The sequence below is a fragment of the Austrofundulus limnaeus genome, unplaced genomic scaffold (genome assembly GCF_001266775.1).
Source record: "Austrofundulus limnaeus strain Quisiro unplaced genomic scaffold, Austrofundulus_limnaeus-1.0 Scaffold138, whole genome shotgun sequence".
Taxonomy (NCBI): domain Eukaryota; kingdom Metazoa; phylum Chordata; class Actinopteri; order Cyprinodontiformes; family Rivulidae; genus Austrofundulus; species Austrofundulus limnaeus.
In genome coordinates, this window is record NW_013952540.1 from 586,883 (window position 1) to 595,723 (window position 8,841).

At 43.1% G+C, this 8,841-nt stretch overlaps 1 long non-coding RNA gene across 1 annotated transcript in view; it reads right to left on the bottom strand.

Annotated features, from left to right (window-relative positions):
* Positions 1-1,291: 1,291 nt before the first annotated feature.
* Positions 1,292-8,841, bottom strand: part of LOC106522879 (uncharacterized) — a 19,016-nt gene continuing 11,466 nt past the window's right edge. Inside the window, exons 2-3 of the long non-coding RNA XR_001310830.1 lie at positions 3,160-3,238; positions 1,292-3,063 (exon numbers count right to left, since the gene is read on the bottom strand). This is a non-coding gene — a long non-coding RNA (uncharacterized LOC106522879). The remainder of the gene's footprint in view (positions 3,064-3,159; positions 3,239-8,841) is intronic.

An 8,841-nucleotide genomic window follows, 5' to 3' on the forward strand; every position in this document is an offset into this window, starting at 1 on the left:
AATACTCCAGGATTAAATAAATAAAAAAAACATTTATCCAAGCTTGATTTTGATGGGGATTTTTGTTCAGGGAGTAGGCACTACTTTTTTTTTCTTGGCAGAGATGATTGAGTTCAAACATCCTCCCCTCTGCAAGCTGACTCGAGGCGTACAAAGGCCACTGATGAGGTAAAACGAGTTCCCCTCGCCCCTATAATCTCCTTGTTTTGCTGCCATTCTAAAGAAGATGTTAACAGGGGTGGGGCACCATCGTCCCCCCCCGTCCCCCGTATATTCACATGCTCTACCTCCCTGAATGAATATCCTCGTGTGATAATTTGGTCCAAAAATTATCGGGCGATAGATTGGCAGGGGCCATCAGGAGACATTGGGCCACCRTGAATGGCAGGAGTTGCTTTATTTGAGCCTTTTTTTTTTCAAGGAGCTGCAGGTTTCAAACTGCCAGCTAATGATTGAATTAATTCAACAAAAGCAAATGATGTTTCTTTGGTTCTCAATGGCAGGGGGAATTCAAAGAGCAATTCTTCAGTGCCATGTCATCTCAAGAAAGGGAAAAAAAAAAAGAAAAGAAAAAAACCGCTCAGTAAATAATACAGAGCAGGAAGAAAGCATTTTACAATTTAAACAGGCATTAGGAGTCATCACCCTCGGAGCACATCTCTCACTCCAACTCCCCGCAATCCGCGTTTAGGATTCACCGAATTTAATATAATAAATGCACTGTTTATAAATTTAGATAAACCCATGTGACATTTAAGTGTAATTCTCATTTAAATGGGACGCTTTGCCTCCGAGTGTTAGAACAACACGCATTCTATTACACACGCCGGGCGCCATTGAGAGGCGCGTTTTACATAATTTCACTGGCTGTCTGAGAAAATGAATAAACAAAGAATTATGTAAAAATGTTGTGATCTGAATTACGGAAGTAATGCACATGATTAAGATGCGTAGGAGTGGGGGTGGTGGTGGTGCTGTGCGGAGTGTTGGTGGACGTATAAAGGCAASAGGAAGCCACAACACCGGGTAGGTGTACTGAACTCAAAACAGCCAAGTGGGTAAATACTTTAGGGGACTAAATTGCGTGCAGCAAATACAAAATTAACTAATTTTTATTGCAGAATATTTTTTTAAATGTTTTCCTTCATTCTTGAAGCTTTATGGTGATTTGCAGGTAATCATTTTACAATAATTATCTTTAAGGTAATTTTTAGATCTATTAATTCTATATTTATAGTATTTGTTCTGTAGTTTTTAATCAAATACCACAAAATATTTCAWTTACTACAGTTCAGTTCAGTGTAAATTCACGTCCCTTTCAGTAAAAACTTGCAGAGTTTTTATTATTTTCCACTGAATCATTTCTGTTCTGTTTTTGTCATTTTTCTTCTGTTTCAAACAAAAAGCTGCAGCGTCCACTGGTGTCTTGTTCGCTACCTGTGTCAGGCCCCCCCTGTGGCAGCTGGAGCCGAGTTGAACTTTCTGTCCTGCATCAAGGCGGTTTCCAAAACAAGATGATTGAACTTTGCCATTYGCGTCCGCTGTTGTTTTTAATGGCAGCGCACAGGGATTTTCTTTAAAGCGCTGCCAACCGACTCACATTAGCATGCCATTTAGACCCCACGTTCTTGCCTGAAATAACACTTATTGCATAATATCCAGATGAACAATCGACGGTAATATGCCACAATTAGGCCGAAAAAAAGCGTTTGCATCTGCCAACCCTCCACTAGCCGCCATTATTTAGCAGTAGATACACAAAGGGTGATGGGGCAGCCGTTTGATGGACACGCAGGCCTTTTGATTTTTAATTGTAATTGTAATCCTCTCCACTTGAGGACTTGGAAATGCATCGTTTGAACCCCCTCACCACCACCACCACCACCACCAGCAGCAGCAGCGCCGCCGCCACCGCCTCACTCCGTCACCTCCTCCTCCGGTAGAGATGTGGAGTATTCAGCGGCTGCCCACTTCTCCATCGTCTGTAGYTTTAAAAGGTGTAATCCCAATGAAATGTAAATCACAGTTCTTGAAAACAAATTACGCTCAAAGATAACAGGGCCAGCGCTCTATCAATAAGGCATCAAAAAGGGCTGGAGCGGCTCCTCCGCGTTGAGTGTGTTTCTGTTTTTTTTTTCTTTCTTTTTAAATATATCTTCTTTCAGAGGTCAAATTGCAGCAGGTCTTTTATCAGGGGTAATGGTGAGCTGTCAACCAAGCCAGGTTGATTACAAGGTTATAGTAAACAATCCCGTCTAACTGCTCTGGACAAACTGAAGGGGAGGTGGTGGTTGTGGATGGGTGGGGGGTGGGGGGGGGGCACAGATGAGGTGCATGCATCACATCACATTCATCAAGCAGATTTAAATGAATGCTCAGAGGTTCGATGGTTGCCATCACCGGCTCCCCCTGTCTCTCTAACTCACAATAATTGCCTCTATTTCTGCTCCTAGTTTAGTGATTTTTTTTTTTCGGCAAACCATCACTTAGTTAGCCAGCCGCTCCATCAAGCCGCTTGTAAAAATGGAAAAGGTAAAATTTGAAAGTAACTATCGGGCTTCAAAAGGATGTTGCGCATTGAAGATGCTTCATCTCAAAATGATGAAGACAGAGAGGTGTAAACAGACAACTTCTGCAAAGAAGCAGGTTTAGTTTGAAGTCTGAGGACCGATTCCACGTAGAACCGGAGAGAACTGGCCCTGGGCCCCCCTCGCCCTCTGCAGCGCCTGTTATTGAGCTCAATCAGCTTCTTGTTAGTGCCAAAGTCGTTCAATTAAAACGAGCCGGGGAAACAAATTTGCTACAAATCGAGCCTGTTGATGTCCTTCGGAGCTGAGAGAAAAGCGAAAAAGAGGGAGGTGACGATGGCAGGGCAGTGGGAGGGATCCGTCTTGGCAAGGTTTGCCCCCCCCCACGTCTCGAGTCGGAGCCCTGATAGAAAAGATACGCTGGCAGCCAGGGGTAGAGGCCAGACTTTCTTGGGCCTTCTCCATTAAAAGGGTGGGTGGAACAATCGGCCCCGTTGTTTCGGGCCAGGAAAGTGATGGGGTTGCAAATGGAATCCTGCGGAGGGAAACAAAAGATGAGGAGATCATTTAGTGCAACCTGACTCTCTGGTAGGTGCCCCTCTCGGACACGTTAATTGATCTCATTTGTTACCTATACCAGCCCGATCAAGCTGCTATCATTGCCGGGGAGTAGTGGGGGGTCGGCTGAGCCTTCCTTGCAGCGTCACGTCCTGTGAAACAGAAAGAGAAGGCTGCTTATGAGGAACTAAATGAATCAAAAACATTTGAACGTAGTAAAAATAATCAAATAAAGAGCAAGGAGAATGATGTAGGTAAGTTTAGTTTGATGCTCTATCCTTACCGGCTTCATTTCACTGCTGCTCTGACAGACCCTGAAACGAAACACTCCCAAATATCCCAATTACACCTGCACTTCTTGTCCTTTTGTAACAAGAATTCTRCCTTTTTCCACTCCCCTCTTTGAATCTCGGCAAACAAAGTGGACAATTGTGCAACGTGGAGCTGAAACGACCTGCTCAAACATCCATGTCTGTTTTACTGTGGGCGTACAGATCGGATGTACTTTTAATGGTCCCCATTGGACACTGCATTAGTCTGCCATTCAGTAAAATTAATGCCCATCTTCTCTTCAATTTCCAGCTTTTTAAGTATCAAATTTACCATTGTAAATTTCTGACACCTTCGGTGAGATTTTCATCTTAATGATAAAGGAAAACCACATAATATAGCCCACTTTCCCATTCCTCTACATTGATTTTAGTTGGGCAATGAAGTGCGTTACTTCTTGTCCTCAGCGAGACAAAAGTGCAAGTTTGTTTGTTCAAGGTTCTCTGAAAAGTGAGCGTGCGATYTCTGGCTGTGTTCTTTTGTCTCAGTGTGTCTTTCGCAACTTTGCCCCCCGCCTGCCGGCATGTCTTCTGAGCTGGCATGGCAGGGTGAGAGCTCTCCAAGCTGCCTGCAGCTTCTCATGCATCCTGCTTGGCTGTCACAAGTCGAGATGGGCGCCATTCAACCCAATTAGTGAAATCCACTCTGATGTTGGGAAGAGGGGCGAAAAAAAGGAGAAAGAAATCACATTTTTATTTTGCCCCTGTCCGTCATGTGCCAATTTCAGTGGAAGTAAGAGAGTGGCACCAATTAATGACCGAAGGCCGGAGGCGGCACCGGCACTGGCACAAGCGCAGCATGTTTCAAGCGTCGGGTGGCATCATGCAAGGCCTGCTTCTCCGCCGATGCTAAAGCAAATGAAATGAGACTAATGGGGAGCTCGTTTCCAGCCACTGATTAAAAGGCTTGGGAGCTCCTSAGGCATTGCCCAGGTCCAGGTCCCGGCCCAGCGTAAGTGTCACACTGCTCCTGTAATGTCATTTTGGACGTCGGCACGTCCGTCTCCCCGAGGTCATCTTTCTTCAGACTCTCTCGTTTTTGTTTGTTCCGCAGCAAAGGCGGGTTAGGAAATCTACACTTTCCTTTGGGGTGTTAATTAAGGGGAGCATCCAAAATTAATCAGCAAATTCACTAGGGCGAGGGACGATGTGTCTGAAGGCCTGGAAACAAAGTCCGTGGAGCGCCCACGGAGAAAGGAGCCCTCGGCTATGGCCAGGCAGATAAACAAGTGCACAGACGGTGATCTGACACAAAAATTCATGTAAGTATAAAATTTTACTCTCATTTTCCCTGTCAGCTTGTCACAATGAATTATAAAGGTTGATTCGCTTATGTGGCTAAGGGAGCTCATCCACGTCATCCACGTCAGCTGAACACCATCATATGGTCAACGTCTGCTGGTGGAGGCCTGCAATACCACCAAGCTGAAGCCACATTGCCTGGACCAGAGATTAGGCTAACCCAAACATTTTGGAGATTAATGAAAGCCAAAATCGTGGCAACGATTTGAAAAGTTCCAGTTTAAACACTCAAATTGTTTGAGTTTTCTTTTGACACGTTCATCCACCTCCTTTCTCCTTTCAGTCACCTTATCCCCCACCTTTATTGGGCGAGCATACTTAGATAACTCTTCGTTTTTGTCTTTCAATTTATCTTTGGAGTTGTTTTTTTTTTTTTGCCACATTCTCTAATTAGCACAGTGCCTTCAGGCTATTTGTGACCTTTCCATATGTAAATAGATGGATGCTTCCCTCCCTCTCCCCTTCCTTTCTCTGCCTCTCTGTGACTTGCAGTGACAGGATGAGCTCAGTCGGAGTGAGCCAGCGCTCATGTGTGGATGGATGACACTACTCAAGGCATGTTTGGCGGGGGCCCAGGCGATATCAGGGCACGAGGTGTTTCGGTGGCACAGTGATTGACAGCTGCCAGGTGTGACACTGCCAGCCCGCCGTAGTGCGCAGCAACTGTCTGCTGTCACTTCTCTTCTTCTCAGCGGCACTCGCGCTGAGGGGGCCACCGTCCTTTCAGTCYTCTCGCTCGTGGTGCTTCAGCAGCTGGAGTGCACTAACTGCAGAGTGCACTTTGGAGAAAGTCTTATCGCCTAGTAGCTTTAGTATCTTAATCCTGGTTATGAGTTTGTTTTCTACATTAAAGCAGTTCTTTTACTCGATGTGACTTTTAGAGAYGATCACGTGGAATAACAGCAATAAAGTCTCTTAAATTTTTTTAATTTTGTAACATAATTTCCACCTTATATCCCAAGTAGCTAGATGAATGATCTGAAGTAAACTATCAACACCCCAAAATCACCCTAGTAACTCCATCTTAACCCAGMTTCATGTCCCCACACTCAGAGCAAACAAAAAATAAAATATTTGATTTGAAAGAGATGCCTAATATTGTTTGAACAAACTAAAATTTGCCAAAAACCTACACCATCCCAAAAACTGAGCTAAATAGTCTTATTTTATAGAGACAAAGTTTGTGTTACATTGTTTTTATTGTTGCTGAAACACAGAAAATTCTATTTTATGATTAGTCTCAAAAAGCAAAGTTAACTAAATCTGGGTAACACTGACAACACTGCAAAAAATGTCCACCTAACCAAGTTTTAAGATCTTATATCCAGCCAAAAAAGTCTTTTTGATCTTGATTTGACTCAGTTTTTTCTTATTTCAAGAATCTTACCAAGTAAAAAATTTCTTACTCCATTGGCAGACATTTTTGACTTAATTTGAGTTCAATTTTCAGACTAACAAGACAAATAATCTTACACATTCTGAAAACAAGATTATTATTCTTACACAATCAGTTCTTGTTTAGTAAATCAGTCTCAAAACAAGATCAAAAAGACTTTTTGGCTGGATATAAGATTTTAAAACTTGGTAAGATGGACAGTTATTGCAGTTAAACTACCGGTTTGATAAATGTGGTCCAAACATGTCAGTACCACAACTGACCCATGCATGGATCACCTCTGGGAAACTGCATCTGTGCTACCAAAGCACTGTCATTCTTTGCAGTATCTGGGCCGAACGTTACTGCTCAGGTATGGACATGTGGGCCAAAACTGAGTCAGAAAAATTTTGTGGGTGGCTACTGTTAGGTAGTTTACTGTATATAAAAGTGTTGATTTGATTTGATTTGATTTATTTATTTAACAGGAAAAGATTATTATTTAAAGTCTTTATTTACTCCCAGGGTTTTTAACGCGATGTAGTAAATCCTAAAAACCATCTCAACTAAACAATTAATCTCAGTTTATACTCTAGTTGAGTGCTTGCATAAATACAAGATATTTTTTTATTTGTGTAGAGATGCACCTTAACTAAACACTCTAGTGACAAACACAAGCATATTCCTTGTCAAAATTGTAAAATAAATAGTTTTGCTGGAGGAATTATTTTCAAGATTCACYTTTTTATTGTTAATTTTAACCTTGGACTCTTTCTCAAGTCCTTAACTCTTACCAGAACTACTCGCGTAGATCTAAAATGAGATCATGGTTCAGTTTTCAAACGCTAAATGTTTCTGATAAAGCAGAAGAGAGGGGGAATTAGACCGGGCTCTTTGGAATATTTAAAACACAAAAAGTCAACTTGTATTTTAGTCTATTCATTTCAATACATTCTTCTTGAAAAACACTCTTCATGCATTACATATTTTTGTCTCAACCCTCAGTTAAAGAAATTTCCCCTAACATTCCAGTTTTTTGCCAAACAATTCAAATTACTTGCCCAGACCCAGATTTTCAGCAGTGGTGCAGGCTCTAACTGTAGGCCAGTTACATGGACGTTAATGCTATTCAGTCATAAACTGGTGTCAAGACCTTGGTTTTGAATAATGGGATCTTTTGGCTACTCACCGGGCTCTGCTCACATACAACTTTAGGGAAGCAATTTGAAATGAGCACATATGAAAAAAAAAAAAAAAAAAAAAAACGGGTGAGACAAACTGGCCACTGATGAACTTTTCTCTGCATTAAAAATGGAACGTGCCGCCAGTACGACTTGGGTTTCTTACTCCTCAGAGACTGTGCTCAGTGTTTTAACTCACATTAGCATATATTACAGAAGAGGCGATTGGATTGCCAAACCAGATCACTTTAAAAGACGAACGCATCTGAAAGTGAACCCAGTTATTATGGCATACTAATTGACGATAATCTTCTGCGCCAGCACACTACTCAGAAATGGGTAATCTCTGACCTGTGCTAATGATAAATATAGATACAGAGCACCTGGTAAAACATAAATGGGAGCTAATAACTTAAAGTTGTCATCTTTTGACAAAGCAAGATGCAAGTAAATAAAGCATACATGTGACATAATGGTTTTACTCACACGTTACATTTATTGCCTAAACAATGCCTGCAAATGGCAGGTCCTTCTTTATTTTGCAAGAGAAAGTGTATTTACGGGCTGCTGGTGGTCCCTTGAGGCCCCCCTTTTTCCTCCTCTCAGCAGTATTTAATACCTCTAAAGTGCATAATTGCTGATCAGAGAGTCTGCATTGCTCTGTTTGGTGTGTAAAGGACTTCTTTCAACAAGGAGTGGAGAAGGGAAGGGGGAAGGAACGCTACACCTCTGGTATCATGTGCCAGACTTGTTCACAGTGGCAGGTAGCAGCGTAGACAAACACAACAGCAGAGTGGCTGTCTCAATAGCGGCTTGGTGTCTCTTTACGTGGTTCTTTTTGTGCAAGAGAACGGGGCTTGGTCAGCGTGTATCGCTGGCTGACCATCGGGTGCACAGAGAGCCACTTAATAAGTAAAGGCTCAGTGTGATTCTGATCTAGCACAGTGACCTCTAGAGAGGCACACCCAGAGGCTCTCTGTGTCCCTCGGTGTCCATGTCCTCCCCGCTCTAACCACAATGGGTGGTGGTGGTGGTGGTTGGGGGGGGTTAACATCAACATTATTTCCCCCTACCCGAGCACCTGCTCAGACAAGCACYGCCACCCCCCCACCTCAGCTGAGTGGTGTCCGCGACTGGGGCCAGGGCCACGGCAACATTCCTGCCCGACACTGATGCGAGGTGACCGAACTGGACGGTTCACACGGCCCCTCCAGTGGCGCTGGGGCTGCAGCCAGAGTGGCACAGAGACAGCTGGAGGACACTGGGTGAAGAGGAGGAGGAGGTGGTGGGGGGGCACACAAACAGCCATAAGAGAGAACAAGTAGAGTTAAAGTTGACAGGTTCAACAGAGCAGCTGAATGTCAGTAACTGCAGCCAAAGCAACGTTCGAGAGCAAACAGACAAAACTTATTAAAGAGTTTACTTTTGATGTTGGCAGAGTTTTCTCTCTTTTCATAGCTCTACCTTTGTTGTCAAGCTTATGTGGTACAGATTAAAAAAGTTTATAACTATACCAGTAACAGTAGTTGCAATAGTTTAAATACCAAACTGTGCTTGACATATAAGCC